Genomic DNA, 25,202 nt, shown 5'->3' with positions numbered 1-25,202 from the left:
GAGATTACGGAAGCCGGGAGGATTGGGGCAAGTTTTTCCGGAGCTAAGGGTCGGTTGTGGCTCTGAGGTAGTGAAGTGTGTAACAAGTTTTCGTTTTAAAATTTCTGAGGTGTTATTACATTGAAATGGCCGAAACTCTAATCTGTGGTAAATAATAATTCATCCTTGTGTTTAGCGAGGCGCTTCTAAGTGCCAGTGTCAGGAAGAGAACCCTGAACGGGTTACAAAGTTTCTTACCTTGGAGTTATCGCTGGATAAGTATCTACGCCTCAGGCATAACCGCATTAAAGCGACTGCTCTGGGAGACTTCCTGTTAGGCTGTAGGCAGAAGAAAGGAAGAACGTTAACATTTATTCAAGACTGGAGTTGTGTTTTCTAGCCGTACCCTGTTTACTGTTAGTGATTTTAGAGTTAAAACCAGAATGACTTTAAGGCCTAGACATATGCATATTTTGTTTTGTTCTTTAGTCGCTAAGTCGTGTCGGACTTTTTTTGCGACCCAACGGACTGTAGCCCTCCGGGTTCCTCTGGCCATGGAATTTTCCAGGGAAGAATACTGGAGTGGGTTGCGATTTCCTTCTTCAGGGATCTTCCCCACCCAGGGATCGAACCCCCCTCTCCTGTGTTGGCAGACGGATTATTTACCCGCTAGCTACCTGGGAAGCCCCAAATGCATATATACATTCCTTTTTATTTGTTTTAGTTTAAGTGTTTTCTCAAAATTTAGTGCCCATGTTTACTGTGTAATTCAAGTGATTTTTCGAAGATAATTATGACAGGCTCTCACCCCCTCCCCTACACTTACTGACTTTGGATCCTAACCGCTGTACTGAGGAAACAAGCCCAGAGACTCTCAATATTGTTCAATATCACCAGCTGGCAAAAGGCTGGAGTTAGAATTTCAACCTACCACTGAATAGATCTTCACCGGCAGAGTTGCTGGAGAAAGTATTTTTTTTGTCATATAGAAGGCCTGTTTTTAATATTGGAATAATGTGACTTTGTTTTATTAAAATATATCAACGTCTGTACTACTTAAATCGTGTAGTTTAGTATCGCCCTCTCGAACAAAAATAAATAGCAGTAGTTATTCTGCCACATCTTCAGCTTTGTATATTTGGGAATTTAGTTTGCCTTCTCACCACCTGGATAAAAGATCTAGTTAGAATATAATGAATGCCTACACACTATTTTGGGAAAAACCCAGGCAAATAGATAAACAGTTTATTGAGACTCCAGAAAATGAAACAAAGAATGTAAGTTTAAAGATAATAACTTTCAAGCCACCAGGAGCACATCAGGGAAGTTTAATAAGTGGTACAGACTGACTTGTGTTAAGCTACAACTTCAGACAATGGCTATTTTTAGGAAAGAGGGCGCTGTCACTGAAAAGGAAAACTGATTTCTAAAAAGAAACTATATGGACATTCTGATAAATAAGGTATGTGATTTTAGTTCGAGTTGATCTGTTATTAAGGATCTAATTATCTGGAGGGACTGAGAAGCTAGTGGCTGAGAAGCAGATGCTGGACAGTGGCACCTACTCTGAGAATGTCCCCTTATAAAGCCATTCTTGGGTAACATCGCTATTGGATCTGGCTACTCTTCTTGGGCTTCCCTGGTGGCTCAGTGGTAGAAAATCTGCCTGCCAGTGCAGGACACGTGGGTTCAATCCCTGGTTGGGGAAGATCTCCTGGAGAAGGATGAAACAACCCACTCCAGTATTCTTGCCTGGGAAATTCCATGGACAGAGGAGCTTGGGGTGCTACAGTCCCGTGGGGTTGCAGAAGAGTTGGACACAACTTAGCAACTAAACAGCAACACTCCTTTTCCTCATTCCAACATCAGAGTTACTACCCCATATTTTGAACATCTAAAACTGCTGTGATATGGCCATGAAAATAGGAAAAAGTAGCTGCTTTTAGAGAATAAGCAGTGTTGTCAAGAGTGACATTTATCAAATGCTAATAAATTTCAAGCAGGGGTAATCAAAGCTCAGGCTGGGGTTTTCCTTCTTTGGTTAGTGCCTTGAATGGAGTAGTGATAGTAATAGTTAAGTGCAGAGGCAACATTGTTCTTCACTTTCCAAATAACACTCCCACAGCAGGGGTTTGAGCCTTTTACAGTAACAAGTGTATTTCAATTCATTTTCTGCTGGGATGGATACTTTTCGCTTTGAAGGGGACCAAATACTGGATCTTTGAAGTAGGACTGGAGGGAGTGAGGAGAGAAAATGAGGAAACTAGTTTTGCTTCTAGGAGAAACTAGTCCTACATATGGGGCTTTTCAAGTTGGGCATAGAAAGTTGACGCTTTTTTTCGTTTCTTGGTTTAACTTGTTTGGTTGTTGGTTTGACCATTAAAAATATTTTCAAAGTAATTTTTTTTTTTTTTTTATTTAAAACTTTTTTTCGTTTCTTGGTTTAACTTGTTTGGTTGTTGGTTTGACCATTAAAAATATTTTCAAAGTAATTTTTCCACACTAAGCAGTATGAGTGATTACATGAATATATGGGAGGTAAGAGAGGGCAGAGCGTTAAAGACAACTTTGGTGTCTTCATCCTGGGCATATTTTTATGTCAAATTCCATTTCTAAATAAATACGTATTTACAGATTTTAATAAATGCTCTCTAGGCTCTGGATATGTAAATCTGAAAAAAACCCATCTGGCTCTTTCCTGGCACACCATTCAACAGAGGAATAAGCACAAAAAGAAACAAATATGGCACAATGGTAAGTACTATTGTTGTGAACACCTGCTACACATCTGCTTAGTTTCCCCTTTTGTTTCTGGGGGATGAAGTAGTGGGAATTGAAGGTAAGAGAGGAGAGGAGGAGGCAAGTATGTGTGTTTTTGGATGAGGAACAATGTAATTAAAGGAGTAGAGATGTATAAAAGCAAAACGCTTTCTGGCGATTGCAAGATTGAAATTGAATTAGGGATATTTTATTTTTGTTTTAATAGTAGAAATTTTGATTATTTAAGTGTCTTTTCAGGCAAGTTATAGATGTGGTAAGAGATCATCTCGGAGAAGGCAATGGCACCCCACTCCAGTACTCTTGCCTGGAAAATCCCATGGACAGAGGAGCCTGGTAGGCTGTAGTCCATGGGATCGCTAAGAGTCAGACATGACTGAGCGACTTCACTTTCACTTTTCCTGTTCATGCACTGGAGAAGGAAATGGCAACCCACTCCAGTATTCTTGCCTGGAGAATCCCAGGGATGGCGGAGCCTGGTGGGCTGCCGTCTATGGGGTCGCACAGAGTCGGACACGACTGAAGCGACTTAGCAGCAGCAGCAAGAGATCATCTGTCTCTGTGAATGCACACACACACACACAAACTCACAGAGTAAATGCCTGATTTATTTAGCAAAGAACACAAAAACTTAGCTGAAAAAAGGTAACCACATGAAGTAGGGGAAGAAACAGCATAGTAGGGGAAGAAACAGCATATTACAAAGTAGCTTTTCTTAGATCCCCCAATTTTCTGAAAATAACATGTGTGGCTGCTGGTAACACTGTATGCCACAGATAAGGTCTGTCTGGATCTCAGAAAGTTGTATATTACCATTTGAAAAAGATTTATGCAGAGTAATCTATGACTTTTATAAGAAATATTTGTAGACAATTTCTTTCTGGTTCTTGAACTGATGTAAACAATTTCAGCAAAGCCCATTCCTCATCTGGGGTCAAGGATGGGATGTGTGTATCAGAAAAGAGTGAGTAGAACTGAAAAAAATCCTAGTGATGTTACGACTCCTCCCTTTAATTTTTCAGCATCTATCTTTTTTTTGTTGTTAAAAAAGTTCCTTTTTATTGCCTAAGCCAGCTTGAGTAAATTTAGGGTTTGGAACCGGAAGAACTTTGACTAATACACAAAGAAGACACCAACTACTCTCTGCTCTGGTTTCTACTCTAATTTTTGTGTGTGTGTGTGAAGAAACAGATATGGAGAGGTTAATAATTTATTCAAAAAACAATTTTAGAATACACATTATTTTACTGTATATCTGGTACTCTTTCTACTGTGCCATGCAGTTTATAGGGTCGACTGAAATTATGCTCCTTAAGGATGTAATTTATAGGTATATATGTATTGAACTTATTTTATTTAAAGCAGGTCTAGTATCTTAATATCTAAAGATAATCTTGAACATTTTTTCCTGTAACGAGGACACTTGGTTTCATTCAAAAGCATGTGGTACAAGAGGTTTAGATTATGACTTGTTACCCTATGGGCTTCCCTGGTGGCTCAGACAGTAAAGAATCCGCCTGCAGTGCAGGAGACCTGGATTCAATCCCTGGGTCAGGAAGATCCCCAAGAGAAGGGAATGGCAATCCACTCCAGTAGTTTTGCCTGGAAGATTCCGTGGACAGAGGAGCTTGGTGGGCTATAGTCCATGGGGTCACAAAGAGTCGGACATGACTGAGTGACTAACACTTTACCATATAGGGTAGCTTTGTTCTATTCAGAGTTCTATTCAAAGTCCTCCTAAATTGACTCAAGAAAGTGAAGAATGTTAAATGAAAAGTATGGTTATGCCAGCCAAAATCCATCCTCATTATTAAAGAAATAATTCAAACTGCAAGCTGTTTTTTTAATTTATTTATTTTTAGTTGGAGGATAATTGCTTCACAATATTATGTTGGTTTCTGCCATACATCAACATGAATAAGCCATAGGTATACATATGTCCACTCCCTCTTGAACCTCCCTCCCACCTTCCACCCCATCTCCCCCTCTAGGTTGTCACAGAGCCTGGTTTGAGTTCCCTGAATTATACAGCAAATTCCCATTGGCTATCTATTTTACATCTGGCAGTGTATATATTTCCATGCTACTCTCTTCACTTGTGCCACCCTCTCCTTCCTCCCCCCTCCCATGTCCATAGGTCTTTTCTCTATGTCTGCATCTCCGTTGCATGCTAAGTCACTGCAGTTGTGTCCAACTGCCCAAGCAATAGGTTTATCAGTATCATCTTACTAGTTTTCATGTATATGCATTAATATAAAATATTTGTTTTTCTCTTTCTAACTTACTTCACTCTGTATAATAATCGGCTCTAGACTGGTTCCATATAAGAAAAGGAGTATGTCAAGGCTGTATATTGTCACTCTGCTTATTTAACTTATATGCAGAGTACATCATGAGAAACGCTGGGCTGGATGAAGCACAAGCTGGAATCAAGATTGCTGGGAGAAATATCGATAACCTCAGATATGCAGATGACACCACCCTTACGGTAGAAAGTGAACAAGAACTAAAGAGCCTCTTGATGAAAGTGAAAGAGGAGAGTGAAAAAGTTGGCTTAAAGCTCAACATTCAGAAAACTAAGATCATGGCATCTGGTCCCATCCCTCATGGCAGATAGATGGGGAAACAGTGGAAACAGTGGCTGACTTTATTTTTCTGGGCTCCAAAATCACTGCAGATGGTGACTGCAGCCATGAAATTAAAAGACGCTTACTCCTTGGAAGGAAAGTTATGACCAACCTAGATAGCATATTAAAAAGCAGAGACATTACTTTGCCAACAAAGGTCCATCTAGTCAAGGCTGTGGTTTTCCCAGTAGTCATGTATGGATGTGAGAGTTGGAGTATGAAGAAAGCAGAGCACCGAAGAATTGGTGCTTTTGAACTGTGGTGTTGGAGAAGACTCTTGAGAGTCCCTTGGACTGCAAGAAGATCCAACCAGTCCCTCCTAAAGGAGATCAGTCCTGGGTGTTCACTGGAAGGACTGATGTTGAAGGTGAAACTCCAATACTTGGCCACCTGATGTGAAGAGCTGACTCATTTGAAAAGACCCTGATGCTGGGAAAGATTGAGGGCTGGAGGAGAAGGGGACGACAGAGGATGAGATGGATGGATGGCATCATCGACGCAATGGACATGGGTTTGGGTGGACTCAGGGAGTTGGTGATGGATAGGGAGGCCTGGTGTGCTGCGGTTCATGGGGTCTCAAAGAGTCAGATGTGACTGAGTGACTGAACTGAACTGAACTGAGGTTCATCTATCTCATAGAACTGACTCAAATTCATTCCTTTTTATGGCTGAGTAATCCATTGTATATATGTACCATTACTTCTTTATCCATTCATCTGTCGATGGATATCTAGGTTTCTTCCATGTCCTAGCTACTGTAAATAGTACTACAGTGAATGTTGGGGTACGTGTGTCTTTTTCAATTTTGATTTGCTCAGGGTATATACCTAGTAGTTGATTTCCTGGGTCGTTTGGTAGTTTTATTCCTAGTTTTTAAAGGAATCTACATACTGTCTTACATAGTGGCTTTGTCAATTTAGATTCCTACAGTTATGTAGTTAGAATAGGAAAAAGGAGTCTAGAATGGCAGTGGCTAAAAGACAAGGAAGGGAAAAGCCCACAAAAATAGAACAAAGGAAGGTCTCAGGTCAGGAGTGAGGACCTCAGGTAAAACAAACAGCACTCCTGGCTAGCCCAGTTTACATAGGGCAGGTCCAGGGGGAGGACAAAAAAACATATAAAAAGAGGAACCAAAATTGGGCTGGGGGTAGGGGGCCTCTCTTCTCTTCACATCTTTTGGGTTGGAATGCCCTCATGCCTTGAGGATGTATTTTCCTTTCAGTTCAGTTCAGTCGCTCAGTCGTGTCCTACTCTTTGCAACGCCATGAATCGCAGCACGCCAGGCCTCCCTGTCCATCATCAACTCCTGGAGTCTACCCAAACCATGTCCATCGAGTCGGTGATGCCATCCAACCACCTCATCCTCTGTCGTCCCCTTCTCCTCCTGCCCCCAATCCTTCCCAGCATTAGGGTCTTTTCAAATGAGTCAGCTCTTCACATCAGGTGGCCAAAGTATTGGAGCTTCAGCTTCAACATCAGTCCTTCCAATGAACCCCCGGGACTGATCTCCTTTAGGATGGACTGGTTGGATTTTCTTGCAGTCCAAGGGACTCTCAAGAGTCTTCTCCAACACCACAGTTCAAAAGCATCAATTCTTCGGCACTCAGCTTTCTTCACAGTCCAACTCTCGCATCCATACATGACCACTGGGAAAACCACAGCCTTGACTAGACGGACCTTTGTTGGCAAAGTAATGTCTCTGCTTTTAAATATGCTATCTAGGTTGGTCATAACCTTCTTTCCAAGGAGTAAGCGTCTTTTAATTTCATGGCTGCAGTCACCATCTGCAGTGATTTTGGAGCCCCAAAAAATAAAGTCTGACACTGTTTCCACTGTTTCCCCATCTATTTGCCATGAAGTGATGGGACCAGATGCCATGATCTTAGTTTTCTGAACATTGAGCTTTTAAGCCAACTTTTTCACTCTCCTCTTTCACTTTCATCAAGAGGCTCTTTAGTTCTTCTTCACTTTCTGCCATAAGGGTGGTGTCATCTGCGTATCTGAGGTTATTGATATTTCTCCCAGCAATCTTGATACCAGCTTGTGTTTTTTCCATCCCAGTGTTTCTCATGATGTACTCTGCATATAAGTTAAATAAGCAGGGTGACAATATCCAGCCTTGACAGACTCCTTTTCCTATTTGGAACCAGTCTGTTGTTCCATGTCCAGTTCTAACTGTTGCTTCCTGACCTGCATACAGGTTTCTCAAGAGACTGGTCAGATGGTCTGGTATTCCCATCTCTTTCAGAATTTTCCACAGTTTATTGTGATCCACACAGTCAAAGACTTTGGCATTGTCAATGAAGCAGAAATAGATGTTTTTCTGGAACTCTCTTGCTTTTTCGATGATCCAGCGGATGTTGGCAATGTGATCTCTGGTTTCTCTGCCTTTTCTAAAACCAGCTTGAACATCTGGAAGTTCGTGGTTCACGTATTGCTGAAGCCTGGCTTGGAGAATTTTGAGCATTACTTTACTAGCATGTGAGATGAATGCAATTATGTGGTAGTTTGAGCATTCTTTGCCATTGCCTTTCTTTGGGATTGGGATGAAAACTGACCTTTTCTAGTCCTGTGGCCACTGCTGACTTTTCCAGATTTGCTGGCATATTGAGTGCAGAACTTTCACAGCATCATCTTCCAGGATTTGAAATAGCTCAACTGGAATTCCATCACCTCCACTAGCTTTGTTCATAGTGATGCTTTCTAAGGCCCACTTGACTTCACATTCCAGGATGTCTGACTCTAGGTGAGTGATCACACCATCGTGATTATCTGGGTTGTAAAGATCTTTTTTGTACAGGTCTTCTGTGTATTCTTGCCACCTCTTCTTAATATCTTCTGCTTCTGTTATGTCCGTACCATTTCTGTCCTTTATCGAGCCCATTTTTGCATGAAATGTTCCCTTGGTATCTCTAATTTTCTTGATGAGATCTCTAGTCTTTCCCATTCTGTTGTTTTCCTCTATTTCTTTGCATTGATCGCTCAGGAAGGCTTTCTTATCTCTCCTTGCTATTCTTTGGAACTCTGCATTCAGATGGGAATATCTTTCATTTTCTCCTTTGCTTTTTGCTTCTCTTCTTTTCCCAGCTATTTGTAAGGCCTCCTCAGGCAGCCATTTTGCTTTCTTGCATTTCTTTACCATGGAGATGGTCTTGATCCCTGTCTCCTGTACAATGTCACGAACCTCTGTCCATAGTTCATCAGGCACTCTGTCTATCAGATCTAGTCCCTTAAATCTATTTGTCACTTCCACTGTATAATCATAAGGGATTTGATTTAGATCATACCTGAATGGTCTAGTGGTTTTCCCTACTTTATTCAATTTAAGTCTGAATTTGGCAATAAGGAGTTCATGATCTGAGCCACAGGCAGCTCCCAGTCTTGTTTTTGCTGACTGTATAGAGCTTCTCCATCTTTGGCTGCAAAGAATATCATCAATCTGATTTCGGTGTTGACCATCTGGTGATGTCCACGTGTAGAGTCTTCTCTTGTGTTGTTGGAAGAGGGTGTTTGCTATGACCAGTGCGTTCTCTTGGCAAAACTCTATTAGCCTTTGCCCTGCTTCATTGTGTACTCCGAGGCCAAATTTGCCTGTTACGCCAGGTGTTTCCTGACTTCCTACTTTTGCATTGCAGTCCCCTTTAATGAAAAGGACATCTTTTTTGGTTGTTAGTTCTAGAAGGTCTTGTAGGTCTTCATAGAACCGTTCAAGTTCAGCTTCTTCAGCATTACTGGTCGGGGCATAGACTTGGATTACCATGGTATTGAATGGTTTGCCTTGGAAACAAACAGAGATCATTCTTATTTTCCTTTACTTTCTAAATAAAACTAAGAAGGTTGTGGTACATATACACAATGGAATATTACTCAGCTCTTAAAAAGAATGCATTTGAATCAGTTCTAATGAGGTGGATGAAACTGGAGCCTGTTATACAGAGTGAAGTAAGTCAGAAAGAAAAACACCAATACAGTATATTAACGCATATATTGGAATTTATAAAGATGGTAATGATGACCCTATATGTGAGATAGCAAAAGAGACACAGATGTAAAGAACAGACTTTTGGACTCTGTGGGAGAAGGCGAGGGTGGGATGATTTGAGAGAATAGCATTGAAACATGTATATTACCATATGTGAAATAGATTGCCAGTCCAGGTTCAATGCATGAGACAGGACGCTCAGGGCTGGTGCACTGGGATGACCTGAGGGATGGGATGGAGAGGGAGGTGGGAGCAGAGTTCAGGATGGGGGACACATGTACACCTATGGCTGATTCATGTCAATGTATGGCAAAAACCACTACAATATTGTAAAGTAATTAGCCTCCAATTAAAATAAATAAATTAATTAAATACAAAAACTGAGCTATAACACGAAGCTGTAACACTGGTCCGTCTGAGGGCTGTAACGCTGGTCCGTCCATTGCTTCAAATTTTTGTTTGACGAGACAGAACCAAGGATATTGCAAACTTCCCTTAAACTACCAATGGTGCAGGAGGACTCCCTTTTCTTCACACCCTCTCCAGTACTTGTTTTTCGTGGTTTTTTGATAATGGCCATTCTAACCAGTGTGAGGTAATACCTTATCATGTTTTGATTTGCATTTCTCTAATAATGAGTGATGTTGAGCATCTTTTCATGTATTAATTAGCCATCTGTATATCTTCTTTGGAAAAGTGCGTTATTTCAGTCTTCTGGTCACTTTTTAATTGGGTTGTTTGTTTTTCTGGTATTGAGCTGCATAAGCTGCTGAGACTACAAGCCCTTGTTACAAGGGTTCATACGTATTCATTCATTCAGAATTCTTTGTTTCTACCACTTTCTTTTTTCATTTTTTTTTCTATCAAAGCTAATACATCTAAGAAAAACATTGCCACTTGAGGGTGCTATAAGATCATCATGAGTATCAAATTCTCTATCCTTTAGCAGAAAACCAACTGCCTATTAAATGAAAATTCAGGGATGGGAAACTGTGACCTGTCATATAAAGTCATTTTAAGATAGTTGTGCCTCTAACATCTTCTGTTTTTTTCAGTTACTGGTAAATGTTTTGAGGATATTATTTTAATGTAAATTAGCTCATATCTCATTGTCTAGGATTGATTAACTCAGTAATTTTGAATTTCTTTTTGTGACTCAATGGACATGAGTTTGAGCAAGCTCTAGGAGATGGTAAAGGACAGGGAAGCCTGGTGTGCTGCTCTCCATGGGGTGGCAAAGAGTTGGACATGACTGAGTGACTGAAAAGCAGTGAGAGAAAAGGTCATTGAGTTTAGTTCCACTCTGGGCTGGTTAGACTGAACAGACCCATGGGTAAATACTGCATGACTCCAGAAGGGTGGTGATAATGCATCAGCATCATAGTCCACGTATGATACACATGGCACTCCTAGAGATGTGTAATGCTTGACCACACACAGCGGCCACCTGCAGGGCTGTTCTCAGGTAGCCATTTATCCATGTTTGTTTACAAAAAGTACTTGGAAATAGAATGAGGATATTTAAGAACAAATCCATTATGACTGTTGAAAAAACAAACCAGTTGAAAGATGTGCACAATACTTACATGCAATGGACATAGCAGTATGCTTAGCTTTGTGTAATTTGTCATGACTGCTTGTAAAGATACCAGCGTACACACACATACACTTCTTGGAATCTCATTTTGTGGCAGTTTCTCAGAATACTATGCAAGAGAACATGTCAAGGTTATAACCAAGAAAAATTGACAGTTTAATTGAAGCTAAATAAATAGTATTTCTTGTCAATACATTCTGGGTTAGTTTGATACTCATTTTTAAAGCAATTTGGGTGTATCTTTGAAAAAAAAGTAATTGATCATCTTTCTAAAATACATTATTAAGTGTATTTCATTTACAATATTGTGTTAGTTTCAGGTGTACAGTGCCATATTCTTTTCTATTATATTGAATAGATTTTTACAAAATACTGAATATAGTTCCTTGTGCTATACAGTAAATCCTTGTGATGATCATCTTTTAATTTTTAAATAATAACTCTTTTTTATTTTATTGATGGCAACACTACAGAATAATTTCAGAGACTAGAAATGTATTATTGCTTCAGGATATTCCCTCCTTAATGGAATCTGTTGGAAGAGCCAGCATATCTTGGTAAAGATTCAACTTTGATCCTACTCACTTTAAATGTGACATTTGATTATTGGTAGACATAAAGTGGTCAAATTTCCAAATACAATTAATTGAATGAACGAATGAATTCATCCAGCAGATATTTGTTGAGAATTAGGCAGTGTTTCAGATATTAGGGATATAATAGTGGAAAGATACACCAAGATTCCTGCTTTCATGGAGCTCACATTCTGAAGGGAGACAGAGCAATAAACATAATAAATAAGTAAATAATGTAATATGGTAGAAGGTGGTAGTTCAGTTCAGTTCAGTTCAGTCACTCAGTCGTGTCTGACTCTTTGCAACCCCATGAACCGCAGCACGCCAGGCCTCCCTGTCCATCATGAACTCCCGGAGTCCACCCAGACCCATGTCCATTGAGTCGGTGATGCCATCTAACCATCTCATCCTCTGTCATCCCCTTCTCCTCCCGCCTTCAATCTTTCCCAACATCAGGGTCTTTTCAAATAAGTCAGCTCTTCGCATCAGGTGGCCAAAATATTGGAGTCTCAGCTTCAACATCAGTCATTCCAATGAACACCCAGGACTGATTTCCTTTAGGATAGACTGGTTGGGTCTCCTTGCAGTCCAAGAGACTCTCAAGAGTCTTTTCCAATACCGCAGTTCAAAATCATCAGTTCTTCTGCACTCAGCTTTTCTTATAGTCCAACTCTCACATCCATACATGACCACTGGAAAAACCATAGCCTTGACTAGACGGACCTTTGTTGACAAAGTAATGTCTCTGCTTTTTAATATGCTATCTAGGTTAATATGCTGATCATAACTTTCCTTCCAAGAAGGTGGTAAGTCCTATTAAAAAAGGAAGTAAGTCAGGGTTAAGAGCATTGGAAGTACAGAGGAGAAAGTGTAGTACTTTTAAATAGAATGATCAGGGCAGGTCTCATTGAGAAGATGACATTTGAACAAAGACTTGAAGGAGATGAAGGAATTAGTCATTCAGCTTATTTGGGAGAAAAGAGTTCCAGGCAGAAGGAAAACCCAGTACAAAGGTCCTAGGACAGGTAGGTACTTAATGTATTGGGAACAGCAAGGAAGACAGTGTAGCAGGAACAGCGTGAGCATAGAGGTGCAGGATTTGTAGGCTATTGGAGGAACTGGCATTTACTCTTCATGGAATAGGAGTTGCTTCAGGGTTTTAAGTAGAAAGGCACATTATGACTTTCATTATCAAAGGGTCACTTTGGCTGCCATATAGGCTGGAGTTAACTAAAAACCTATTGCTTATAATGGAAAGGAAAAAGTTTTATAGAAGACTATCTTTTGTTTCTTAGGAAATATAATTGTATTTTAAAATTTACCTATCATTGCATAGAATGAGAATATGAAGTTTTAATGGTTACAGGAAGGTTAAATGTATGAGCAACTATTATCATGAGGTAGGGAGTTATCATAGTGCAAACAGTTTAACCCAGGAGCCCTGGTTGTGTTTTGGGAGCAGACCATCTAATCTCTCAAGCTTCTTGTCACCTTTAAAACTAAGAGGTTGGATACAAGAGCTTTCATAGCTAACCTTTAACATTATCTGTTCTATGATAAAAAACAAAAAACAAACCGCTCCAAATGCTAAAACTGCATGTCTCTCTTTAACCCACTGTGCTTCTTTTTCTATGAAGTAGGTAGGAAATTCTTTTCTATCATATTGCATTGCTGGCAAGTGTAGGTTCCTACTGTGGATAGTCTCTTTAAATGCATTCTCTAGTTCCAATTGGTTATGGATAGAAAAGAGACCAGCCACAGAAATCACAGAGAGACATTGACTGGTCATTCTCAGGAAGTCTGAGTGTGACAGTTCCATGAGGTAGTTGTTACACTGTGGGATCCTGTTTTTCAATGCAGAAATTCAGGTCAGGCTTGGTAGAATGATACACACTAACCAAACTATTTAGACACTGATTTAGAAACAACATTGAGGATGCTTAATGGTAAAATATAAATGTCATGTGCACCAGAAACTCATGGAGTATCAATATATTCTTCCATGAGAGACCAACTTTAGTCCAAAGAAGTTTGTTTGTGAGCTTGGAATCAGAGCAAAAGCAGTCTGTTGCATGATGTTAATGACTAATTCCATCAAACTACATAATCTTATGCATTCATTTTCTCTATATGAGTGTTTCTGCTAAGGCTATCAGATACTGTGGTCACCTAGGCACCTCCTCTGTTGATCCCTCTTTTTTCTTTTTCTCTCTACTCTCTTTCTCTCACCTCTCCCTTTCTCTCTCTCTTTCTTCTTGCCACACACACACATATATATGTATATATAGTTTTAGTCTCCATATATATGATATATGGAGAAGGCAATGGCAACCCACTCCAGTACTCTTGCCTGGAAAATCCCATGGACGGAAGAGCCTGGTAGGCTGCAGTCCATGGGGTCATGAAGAGTCGGACATGATGGAGCGACTTCACTTTCACTTTTCACTTGCATGCATTGGAGAAGGAAATGGCAACCCCCTCCAGTGTTCTTACCTGGAGAATCTCAGGGACTGTGGAGCCTGGTGGGCTGCCGTCTATGGGGTCGCACAGAGTCGGACACGACTGAAGCGATTTAGCAGCAGCAGCATATGATATATATTAGTTATAGTCTGCATACATATATTACTATATATATATAAAATTATAGTTTCTGTTTGTGAAGAAGTTTTCAAAGATTTGTTTTTTTACCTTTTTTGAAATGGAAGCCCAGCGTATAAAGCAGATAACAACAGAACTTTGTTGGAACGTTGACAGGAAGATATTGAGCAACATATTAACACCTCTGGCATCTCTCCCTGCCCTGCCATGGCTGGAGAGGCACCTTTAAGTAATATCTCAGACTTGTTAACAGATTACTCCTTCAGCAGGGTTCAATATCGTTGATTATGTTTCAGCTTAAGTTATAATCATATTCTAATCATTATTCTCTGTATCTATACTGTAGTCACTCTGGAATTATATTTCTCAAACTCTCCAGTCACACACACACACATCTTTTCTGCTTGTAGCCACTTCCACGAATGGTGATTCTTGTGCATTGTGCCTTGATTTTTTTCTGGTTTCATTTTCTGAGAGAATAACCTGGTTTCCAAGTTCAGGAGGGCTTCATTCTTTGCCCTAATAAATTCACTATGAAGCTGTTTATAATTTGGTCTCTATGTATCCTATCTCATTTTCAATCTTGTCCATTATCATCAAGATTCAGCCACATGGATTTTTGGATATTTTCCAAGTACTCTAAGTTTTTTCCAATTCAGAGCTTTTGTACTTGCTATTTTCTGAAATATTCTTCCCTTACTTTTTAAATATTATTTCTTTAAATATTCAGGTCTTAGTTTAAAAGTGACTTCTTCTGTCTCTATTTATTTCCATCTTAACAGTTATCCTAATTTATTTTCATATTGATTATCTGTCTTTCCCACTAAAATATAAGATCCATGAAGACAGTTCAGGTCAGTTCAGTCACTCAGTTGTGTCTGATTCTTTGCGACCCCATGAACCGCAGCACGCCAGGCCTCCCTATCCATCACCAACTGCCAGAGTCTACCCAAACCCATGTCCATTGAGTTGGTGATGCCATCCAACCATCTCATCCTCTGTCATTCCCTTCTCCTCCTGCCCTCAATCTTTCCCGGCATCAGGGTCTTTTCCAATGAGTCAGCTCTTCGCATCAGGTGGCCAACGTATTGGAGCTTCAGCTTCAACATCAGTCCTTCCAATGGACACCCAGGACTGATCTCCTTTAGGAGGGACTGGTTGGATCTCCTTGCAGTCCAAGGGACTCTCAACAGTCATCTCCAACACTATAGTTCAAAAGCATCAATTCTTCAGTGCTCAGCTTTCTTTATACTCCAACTGTCATATCCATACATGACTACTGGAAAAACCATAGCCTTGACTAGATGGGCCTTTGTTGACAAAGTAATGTCTCTGCTTTTTAATATGCTGTCTAGGTTGGTCATTACTTTCCTTCCAAGGAGTAAGCGTCTTTTAATTTCATGGCTGCAATCACCATCTGCAGTCATTTTGGAGCCCCAAAAAGTAAAGTCTGACACTGTTTCCACTGTTTCTCCATCTATTTCCCATGAAGTGATGGGACCAGATGCCATGATCTTAGTTTTCTGAATGTTGAGCTTTAAGCCAACTTTTTCACTCTCCTCGTTCACTTTCATCAAGAGGCTCTTTAGTTCTTGTTCACTTTCTGCCATAAGGGTGGTGTCATCTGCATATCTGAGGTTGTTGATACTTCTCCTCGCAATCTTGATTCCAGCTTGTGCTTCTTCCACTCCAGCGTTTCTCATGATGTACTTTGCATATAAGTTAAATAAGCAGGGTAGCAATATACAGCCTTGACATACTCCTTTTCCTATTTGGAACCAGTCTGTTGTTCCATGTCCAGTTCTAACTGTTGCTTCCTGACCTGCACACAGGTTTCTCAAGAGGCAGGTCAGGTGGTCTGGTATTCCCATCTCCTTCAGAATTTTCCACAGTTTATTGTGATCCACACAGTCAAAGGCTTTGACATAGTCAATAAAGCAGAAATAGATGTTTTTCTGAAACTCTCTTGCTTTTTCAATGATCCAGCGGATGTTGGCAATTTGATCTCTGGTTCCTCTGCCTTTTCTAAAACCAGCTTGAACATCTGGAAGTTCACGGTTCACGTATTGCTGAAGCCTGGCTTGGAGAATTTTAAGCATTACTTTGCTAGTGTGTGAAGTGAGTGCAATTGTGCAGTAGTTTGAGCATTCTCTTGTTCAGGACTTCGTACTCTATAGCTAGCTCAGTGCCTAGCACATATAAGGTATTAAAGAAATATGTTTGAGTGAGTGAATAACAATGAACAAATATTTACATGCAGATATCACACCCACTCAGAGTAAGGGATGGAACAATAGCATGTCATATATGTCACATATATGGTTGAGCTAGGCTTAATTAACCATGAAGAGGACCTGGAAATAATTTCAAATTCTGGGCCATGATACCACCTCTTGCCTTGCAAGGTAGTCAGGGCAAACAAAACATGTCGTCTGAAAGTTATAGCAACAAAGAAAAGGTGGTATTTCAAAAAAGTGATTCATGCTATTGATTCAATGTGGAATAAAAGTGCTTTCTGGACAGGTGAGAGGAGCATGGTAACTGGATATTCCAGAAGCAGATGGGTTGATTTATTTTAAAAAAACTTTAAAAGAGTTTTTTTTCCCCTTTAGCTCAATTATGAGTTAAATGGTGTGTTAACTAAAAAAGCAAATGTAATTTTATCTCTTCGTCCCTTTTTATTTTTCCTCTCCCTGATTTACATTTGGTTGTTGTTCTTTATCTTGTATTAATTTTTGTTGATTTCATTTTATCTGTGATTAAGGGTTGTCTTCTCTGAGGTATGACTAAGAATAATCTCTTTGCAGTATTCTGTGTGTAATCTCTCTCCCTCTCCTATATAGATTTATATATATATAAATTTATAAATAAATATAGATTTATATTTATTATTTATATATTTATATATATTTATATTTGTATTTATATATATTTATATATATAAAGAGATTTATTTTAAGGAATTGCTTCATGTGATTTTAGAGTCTGACAAGTCCAAAATCTGCAGAGTGGGCAGGCAGAAAGAGCTGATGCTACAGTTCAAGTCTGAAGGCCATCAGGCTGAAGATCCAGGAAGCGCTGATGTTGCAGTTCAAGTATAAATGCAGAATTCTCTGCTGGCAGAATTCTTTCTTGCTTGAGGGAAATCAGTCTATTGTGCTATTCTGCCTTTCAACTGATTGGATGAGACCTACCCACATAATGGAGTGCATTTTGCTTTATTTAGAATCCACCAACTTAAATGTTAATTTTATCTCAAAGCACCCTCACAGAAACATCCAGAATGTTTGGCTACATATCCAGGCACCACGGCCCAGCCAAAGTGACATATAAAATTAACTATCACATTTGTGTTGTACTTCAATGCCACATTTTAAGACAATGATGCTTATTTGGAGCTGTGCAATCCCATGACGGCAAAGCAGCTAGAGACAATATCATGTAAAGAACAACTGAAGGGACAGGGGTTGTTTAGAAATTCGGCGTCGTTTGGCCTACTAGGTTCCACACTTGTTTATATCCAGTATCTTTCTGAGTTGAATCATCACGTCTTATATCAGAGTTATAGTATGAGTTGTAGACATTTCACTGTTCTTTGGCTTGAAATTGCTTTTATTTCAGTTAAGTGCCTTTATCAACAAAATTTCTATGCTTTGTAGTTTTTTATTTTGCTATTTCCAAGACCTAGAACTTAAGAAGATTTCTTATTCAGTCTTCTGATTTCTGCAAAATAACTTCCATGTTGAGCCTTGAGTAAAATATTTTCTGCCTTTTGCATAAAAACATTTCTGCCTTTTGATTCCCTGCCTGGGAATCATTGACCCAGGTGATTCCCTTTGAAGCTGTAAAACATCTCTCCTTGTAACAGCCTTAACTGTTAACTGTCTCATGCTCGTTTCTGTGGGCACATTTCAACCCCATCCCCAGAAACAACAAACAAAACCAAGAACCATCATGTTAGGAAAGTTCTTTGATTTTGTTTTTTTGTTGTTGTTTTTCTGTGACACTTAGACATTTCATTAGCTGTTGGTCCAGAATTTATTGTATTCATTTTTCGTATTGAATGAATTTATTATCTTTATTGGCATTATGGTGAATAGTATGGGTGTAAGAGTTGTAATTTATTCATTCATTCACCTAGTGTTCACTGAATATCTATTTGTGTCAAGCACCTTGAGGTGCTGGAAATTCAATGATGAACAAGTCATAGAAACATCACATTTGAAAAAGATAGCATGAATGGTTATTACCAATATTTTGCTTTCATCCTGATGAATCTTCCTTAATTCTAAACCTATGGATGTGGATACAAAAGTGAATTATTTCCATAGGTTTTATCAGTGATACAGAATAAAAGGACTAGCACTCTTGTTAAAATTTAAAAATTTAGAGATGACTAAAACTCACAATAGTATAGTATCATTTCACAGTAACATGTCATTACATTGATTATGTCTGTATAATTAAAATATTTCCAAGTCTTTGTCATTGGCTCTTGTTAAATTAAGGATAATTCATTTCCTGAACTATATAGCAAAAGAGTATCTGTAGGATCCTTGGAATTAGTGGAATAAGAACTGAATTATTGGAATTGAAATTTTTATACCATTTACTAGGAAATTTGTTTTATGGAATATTCTGAATTGACATAATCCCCTTTCCCAGCATTCATGGAGAGAGAGAATGTTGAATTGTGAGCAAGTGTTCTTATGACAGATTCTATTTAAAATGATTAAACACAAATACATTTTGTATAAGAAATACTAAGTGAATTAATAGCATATAAATGCTGAACTTTTCTGGGCAATCTCATTATTTACAAGCCAACTTTTTTTTTTTTTTTTCAAACATTGATGCCTTACCTCTTCTTAGAGCTCTTATGTGAGACTTTTTGGCATGCTTGCCCTATTTAGGTCATACACTCTCCCAGTTTTCCAAAAATGTCTTCTCTAAGGCTAGTCTGAACTTTTTACATTTTCAGTTTTTGAGGGAACCATGAAAATCCTCTTAGATATTCCTTTCTTAAGTCCCTATTTGCCCTCTTCTAATGGGTTATGTCTTATTATCCCAGGGCCATGCAGTGAACAAACACCAGTTCCCTATCCTGTCATTTACTGCAAACTCATATTATTAAATTCTGAAAGTTTTCAATTTTATTAGAAAAGAGGAGAACTTAATCCCTCCTTTGTTCTCTAGGAAATTGCTTTTCCTTTGTTCTCCAGGAAGTCATTTTTAATTCCTATATTCTTCTCTTCCAATAACTTCTCTTTTATTCTGTTTTATGAATAAATCTTCTAGCTGATCTCTCTTCATGGTGTATCTGAATTATAGTTATTACAGTAGTAATAAAATTTGACTATACAATCTATTTTATATACCTATAGAAATTTAGGGTGGGTTTGGTAGTATGATTTATGAATTATTAATTGATTTTTTCCTGGCATAAATGATTAAATGGTGATCCTCTTCTCGATTGGCACCTACATAGAAGGATATCCATTATTTTAGGGGTTGTCAATAATATTTCTATAAATGAGATGATCACAAGCTTTGACTCATCCTTCCACAATAAAGAAAGAAAGAAAGAAAAGAAAACTGGGCAACGTATATGAAACAGCTGTTTTCAGAGATTGTACAACAGGCAGTGCAAAACTACAGTGTCTGAGAGAAGGAAATCAAGCTAGATTAGTCCTACAATTCCCAGTTTTCTGGCTGGAGGCACTTCATAGACAGACAGTGGTGAAGAGAGGTGGGACCCAGACAAAACATGGCAACCTTTCTAAACTGAGGAGACAAATAACAGAGTCAGAGAGGCTTAGGAAACTGTAATTTATGGGGCAGAGGGCCAAAACCAAGGGAGGTAGGTAGGGAAAGATCTCCAGAAATTTGTATGGATGTCCCTTTGAGCATTTTGACTGAATACTAAGCTGTACATATATGAGGTGAGAGTCCACAAGACAAATGACCACCAGCAAAGGAGCAACTATAAGAAAGCTATAAACTGAAAAACCATCAGAGTTTCACAGGGTTGGTAGATGTTTGAGTTCTGACCAGTTGGGTGGAAAGGCCTGTTCACGCTCAGGGAATTCAGTAGAGATCCCCAAATGGATATGCCATTCATTTTACTTCTAAGAAGAAGGGCTACAACTATCTCTAGAGTAAAATCTGTTCTGCTGCTGCTGCTGCTAAGTTGTGTCAGTCGTGTCCGACTCTGTGCGAACCCATAGACGGCAGCCCACTAGGCTCCTCCATTCCCGGGATTCTCCAGGCAAGAATACTGGAGTGGGTTGCCATTTCTAGACTAACCTTAATAAAGTTAAAATGGAAGCTTCAAAATGATCATGTTATACTTCAGGTGTAGGCATACCTCAGAGATATTGTGGGTTCCATTCTAGACCCCTGCACTAAAGTGAATATCACAGTAAATTGAGTCACATGCATTTTGGGGTTTTCCAGTGCATGTGAAAGTTATGTTTACACTATACTGAAGTCTGTTATAAAGTATGCAATCTAAAAAACCCTTAAAAATTACATACCTTAATTAAAAATATTCCTGAAAAAATGTTTACCATCATCTGACAATGCAAATGGTAACAAACCACAGTATCTATGAAGCACAATAAAGTGAGATGCTGTAAAACAAGGTATGCCTGTAAATTAATTACTTACCAGAACAAAACTCAACTCCCTTTAATGAAACACAAAAGTCATTCAACAATAAAATTCTTCATATTCAACATTCATCAAAAATTATTAGACGTGTGGAGAATCATGAAACTGTGACCCATAGCCAGGTGAAAAAAAAAATCCATCAATAGACATAGACCAAGAAATGAAGAGATGATGGAATTAATAGACAAGGACTTTTAAAGCAGTTGTTATAAATATATATAAAGATTTAGAATGGTAATGGAGATATTAATGGAGAATGGTAATGGAGATGTTATTTTTTTATGTAAATTGAATGAATTCCCTTGGAATAAATTTTGGGGCACGTATAGGGAGAGGAGAGAATGGTCGTGAATCCTCCCCCTCTTACTCTGATGGGTTTGCTCTCTATGAATCACTGTTTCTCTCTGGGACTTTGGTAGACGTGCTGAGGTTTACCACACTATGACAACATGAGAACATTACAGAACAGAGCATTCTCTAGAGATGGTGTGTCACAGCAAGTGCCTGCTGCAACCATGGAACCTTTGTGGTCTAAGAGATGTATGAACAAACAGTGAACATTTCTCTGTGTTCACAAGAAAGGGCCTAGAATATAAGTGAGAAAGAAAGACTCAGTAGACTTGGCAGGAGGTTTACTAGTCTCTCAGCCTGGGTAAGAAGAACCTTAGGGAGATGGGAGAAGATAAGAGGATGCTGCCACATCTCAATGGATTATCAACAACACAGTGGTGAAACATGATCTCCAAGGATACCATATTCCAAAAATGAGACTGATTAAAATGCAAAATGGATAACACTTGTACCCAGATATCATTGTGGCATATTTAAGTCGCCCAGCTCAATAGGGAGGAGGAAGAGGAGAAAGGGAAAGCCATCTTAAATAGGAATGAGTCTTCATTTTGATACATCTTAGTTTGTTTATTATTAAACAGGCTAAAAGAAAATGATTTCCTGCTCTCCAGTGGCTTTTCTAATCATCTAGCTTTAGATTTGTTCCTGGATAATTTTAGAGATGTGATCTTTCTGTAGAGGAATAAACATGAAGCCAGCCTATAAACAGCAGCAGCCTGTAAACCTATGAGAAACTAATGTGCTTTGTGTAGGTAAGCAATTTCAAAACAATATGTAGGTACATTATTAAGAGGAAAGGTTAAAAAAGCATAGTATACAGCTAAAAATAGATGATTTTCTGTATCATTTTCAAGATGTGATGATTAAGTACTTGCATTCTTTACTTTGTCGTATCAGCATATACACAGCTGCAATAAAAAAACTCCATTTACCCTATAAATGTGATCTGAGAGAACTAAATTCTGTGTCTACCTGGTTTGAGCTTTTCTTCGTTAAACAGGTTGATTTAAGGGGAGTATACATCCAGGCTCAGCCTTAATAGTCCCTTGCCACTCACATGGTTTAATTTACTGTGGACTGCAAGTTCATATAGGGTCCCTGGCTAATTTATATGGGACACAGAATTTCCTTTCTTCAAGATTTGATTTTAAAATGTTATCTAGTTTTTAGGTCACTTGAACTTGTTTGGGTCTCAGTTTCTAAAATAATCCAGTCCTTTCTGGCTTTAAATTTCTGTGACAGTGTGCTCTATGTTTGAAGGTAAAGATGTTTCCTTTTCAGAGAAATATATCCCAAAGTGTAATTTTATCATTATCAGCCCCAAATTGACTCATTAATTCATCTTTCTATGACAGTAGTTTGGAAAGAAGTGACACTAGCTAAAAAAGAAATGGCTCCTTTTTTTTTTTCAAGAGTTGGTGTCCTAAAGAGAATGCTTATGTGTGCACACTGCTTGTAGATCTAGAAAGCTAATATAAATGTTTAATACCACAAATCAAATTATTGCTAAGATGAGAAATTTTATATACATATTTATATATAGCAATATCTACATATATGTATATATAAATATATACATATTAATAAGTGTGCCATGGCTTTATTGGCATCAAATGTAGAAATAAAAGAAAAGTGAAAGTTTTTACCATATTTTTCTAATGCTCCATGGTCAGCCTAAACTGGTGGATTCATATATTCCTGAATGTCATGATAATTAGAGCTGAGATGTGAATTAGATTACCAAATACGCCTCCGCGGTCATTTGTTGTCTTTCGGATGCCTATCTTTTTACTTATTTTGGTAACACTACCCATCTTTTCCGCACCCTCTGTCCTTGGGCTTTGTGTGGTTTATACTATTGAGTCTAAGAATAGGCATGTGATTCAGTATAGGCCTCATGTTTCATTCCTCTGTTTAAATTGATTGGTTTAGGAATGGGCAGGTGACTTGACTTAGGCCACTGGGAGTTAAGCCCAGGAACTCTCTTTAAACTTGTTGAAAGGACCTTGTGGGTTTTTTTTTTACTTTATTATTTTTATTTTATTATTCTTTTACTTTTTTTTTTTTTTCCTGAATTTCAACCTGAAACTGTTATCAAATATCTTGCCGCTTTGAGTAAAGTCTACACAGAAGGGAGCACAGCTAAGAGATGGAAAGATACTGAATCCCATGACATCCTTTGAAATGCCGAGTGAAGATGGGCCTGAAGATAGAGCTACCTCTATAGTTTTCAGATACTTAGGTGAAGATACACCCTTGTTTGCTTAGATAAGCTTGAGTTAGATTTTATGTTATCTGCAAAAGAGTACTATACTATATATTTTCCATTTGCCCTCCAACTTCACTCCCTACTCTTTTCCCTTCTGTCTGTGCCCCAGAGGGCTAACCTATCTGGACTGCATTAGAGAGTTCTATTGCCCTCTGGCTTCTGGTTATGTTCAGCCAATGGAAATCTCTCTGGAGGCTTAAGTCAGGGCAGTTATTCCCTATTTATTCTTAGGGGTTCTCACTCAGAATAATATGTTGACTGGTCTTTCTTGCAGAGGATATAGATCCTGTCATGTCCTTCTCTCTCCAGGTTTGAATAGCCATTTTCTCCCTTCATACCATCAGATGTAGGGGAATAGTACCACCCTGCAACTACTAGCCCTGGATTAAAGCATTGTGCTTAATTGATTTCCTGTAACCCTTCCCATACTTTTGTAGTCTATTAAATTATCTTCAGTTATCCAATTTCAGGCTAATCCAGAGTTATCTCTTTGTGTCAGAACCTGAGTAGTTCCTACTCTATTTATTTGGGCTTCCCAGGTAGCTCCCAGGTAGCTTAGATGGTAAAGAATCCACCTGCAATGCGAGAGACCTGGCTTCTATCTCTGGGTCAGGAAGGTCCCCTGGAGAAGGAAATTGCAACCCACTCCAGTATTCTTGCCTGGAGAATTCCATGGACAGAGGATCACAAAGAGTCAGATACGACTGAGTAACACTTTCACTTTCAACATAAAGGAAAATGGGGTAGTTTAGACAATCAGTCTTTCCATTTGAATAATTTATTGCTTGGTATTGAATGCTCAGTTGAGTATCAACACAAGGCTTCAGACTTTTACAATGCATAGAATTTTAGGAAGTCTTTGGTGAAGGGAGCTGAGGCCTGTTGGCATCTGTATGAGCTGGGGCTTATTTTAAGATTTTTTGGATTCTTTTCTAGTCTGTCACTTCTAGAAACTACCTTTTAGTGCAGCCATGATGGGAGCCTTCTTTGTTATCCATAGTAGCTCTAAGTAAGTGTCACAATGCTCTCACAAACTTACATTTTCACTTCTTCAGGTTGTAAAAAGAAGGCTACTTGAATTTCTTTGAATAAAAATGAACAAAGAAATAATCTAGAAATGCACACCAAATTAAATGGCAGCAATCTATATGCACATAAATATTCATTTACATCTAGTGAATTTACACTCTGATAATTTGCTTAAAATTTTCTTGTACCATCTATGTAAAAAGGACTTCCTAAGAAAATTAACAATGTTAATAAAATGTGCATGTTTATGTTAAAAACTACTTACGAGAGCAAACTTTCCATGGGTCTTTATATACTTCAGAAAGACACAGTTGTAAATATGCTAATTTCCAATTATTCACTGAAGCAGGTTGTTAACTAGGTATCATGTATTTATTGTGTATATTTTAAGTGGTAAGTTTACTTTAATACATCTTTCAAACTTTTTACCACACTAGCGTTTTCTTCAGTTAGTCTGAATGATGAGCACTGATGAGCATTTTTCCTGATATAATATTAAAAAATTAACCATACTGAATGTATATAATGGATTAACAGCTGGTGGCTCAGCCTGTGATGTGGGAGACTTGAATTAAATCCCTTGGTCGGGAAGATCCCCTGGAAAAGGAAATGGCAACCCCCTCCAGTATTCTTGCCTGGAAAATCTCATGCAAAGAGGAACCTTGTGTGCTATAGTCCATGGGTTGCAAAGAGTTGGACATGACTGAGTGACTAATACTTTCACATATTCAGTACTAGCCTGAGG

At 38.6% G+C, this 25,202-nt stretch overlaps 1 protein-coding gene across 18 annotated transcripts in view; it reads left to right on the top strand.

The window, feature by feature from the left end:
* Window positions 1-25,202, top strand: part of PEX5L (peroxisomal biogenesis factor 5 like) — an 817,344-nt gene that overhangs the window by 2,248 nt on the left and 789,894 nt on the right. For 8 of the 18 annotated variants that reach the window (XR_014077139.1, XR_014077138.1, XR_014077137.1 and 5 more), the window contains exons 1-2: window positions 25-67; window positions 2,635-2,733. The gene's annotated coding sequence lies outside the window, so the exon portion shown is untranslated. Of the gene's footprint in view, window positions 1-6; window positions 1,442-2,634; window positions 2,734-25,202 lie in introns of those variants that run through there. The other 10 variants (XR_014077146.1, XR_014077147.1, XR_014077148.1 and 7 more) reach the window with 5 other exon arrangements.

Source organism: Giraffa tippelskirchi, chromosome 2, assembly GCF_054371585.1.
Source record: "Giraffa tippelskirchi isolate mGirTip1 chromosome 2, T2T-mGirTip1v1.2.pri, whole genome shotgun sequence".
Classification (NCBI taxonomy): domain Eukaryota; kingdom Metazoa; phylum Chordata; class Mammalia; order Artiodactyla; family Giraffidae; genus Giraffa; species Giraffa tippelskirchi.
The sequence above is the reverse complement of the archived record's forward strand: the minus strand, read 5'-3'. Positions and strand labels throughout refer to the sequence as shown.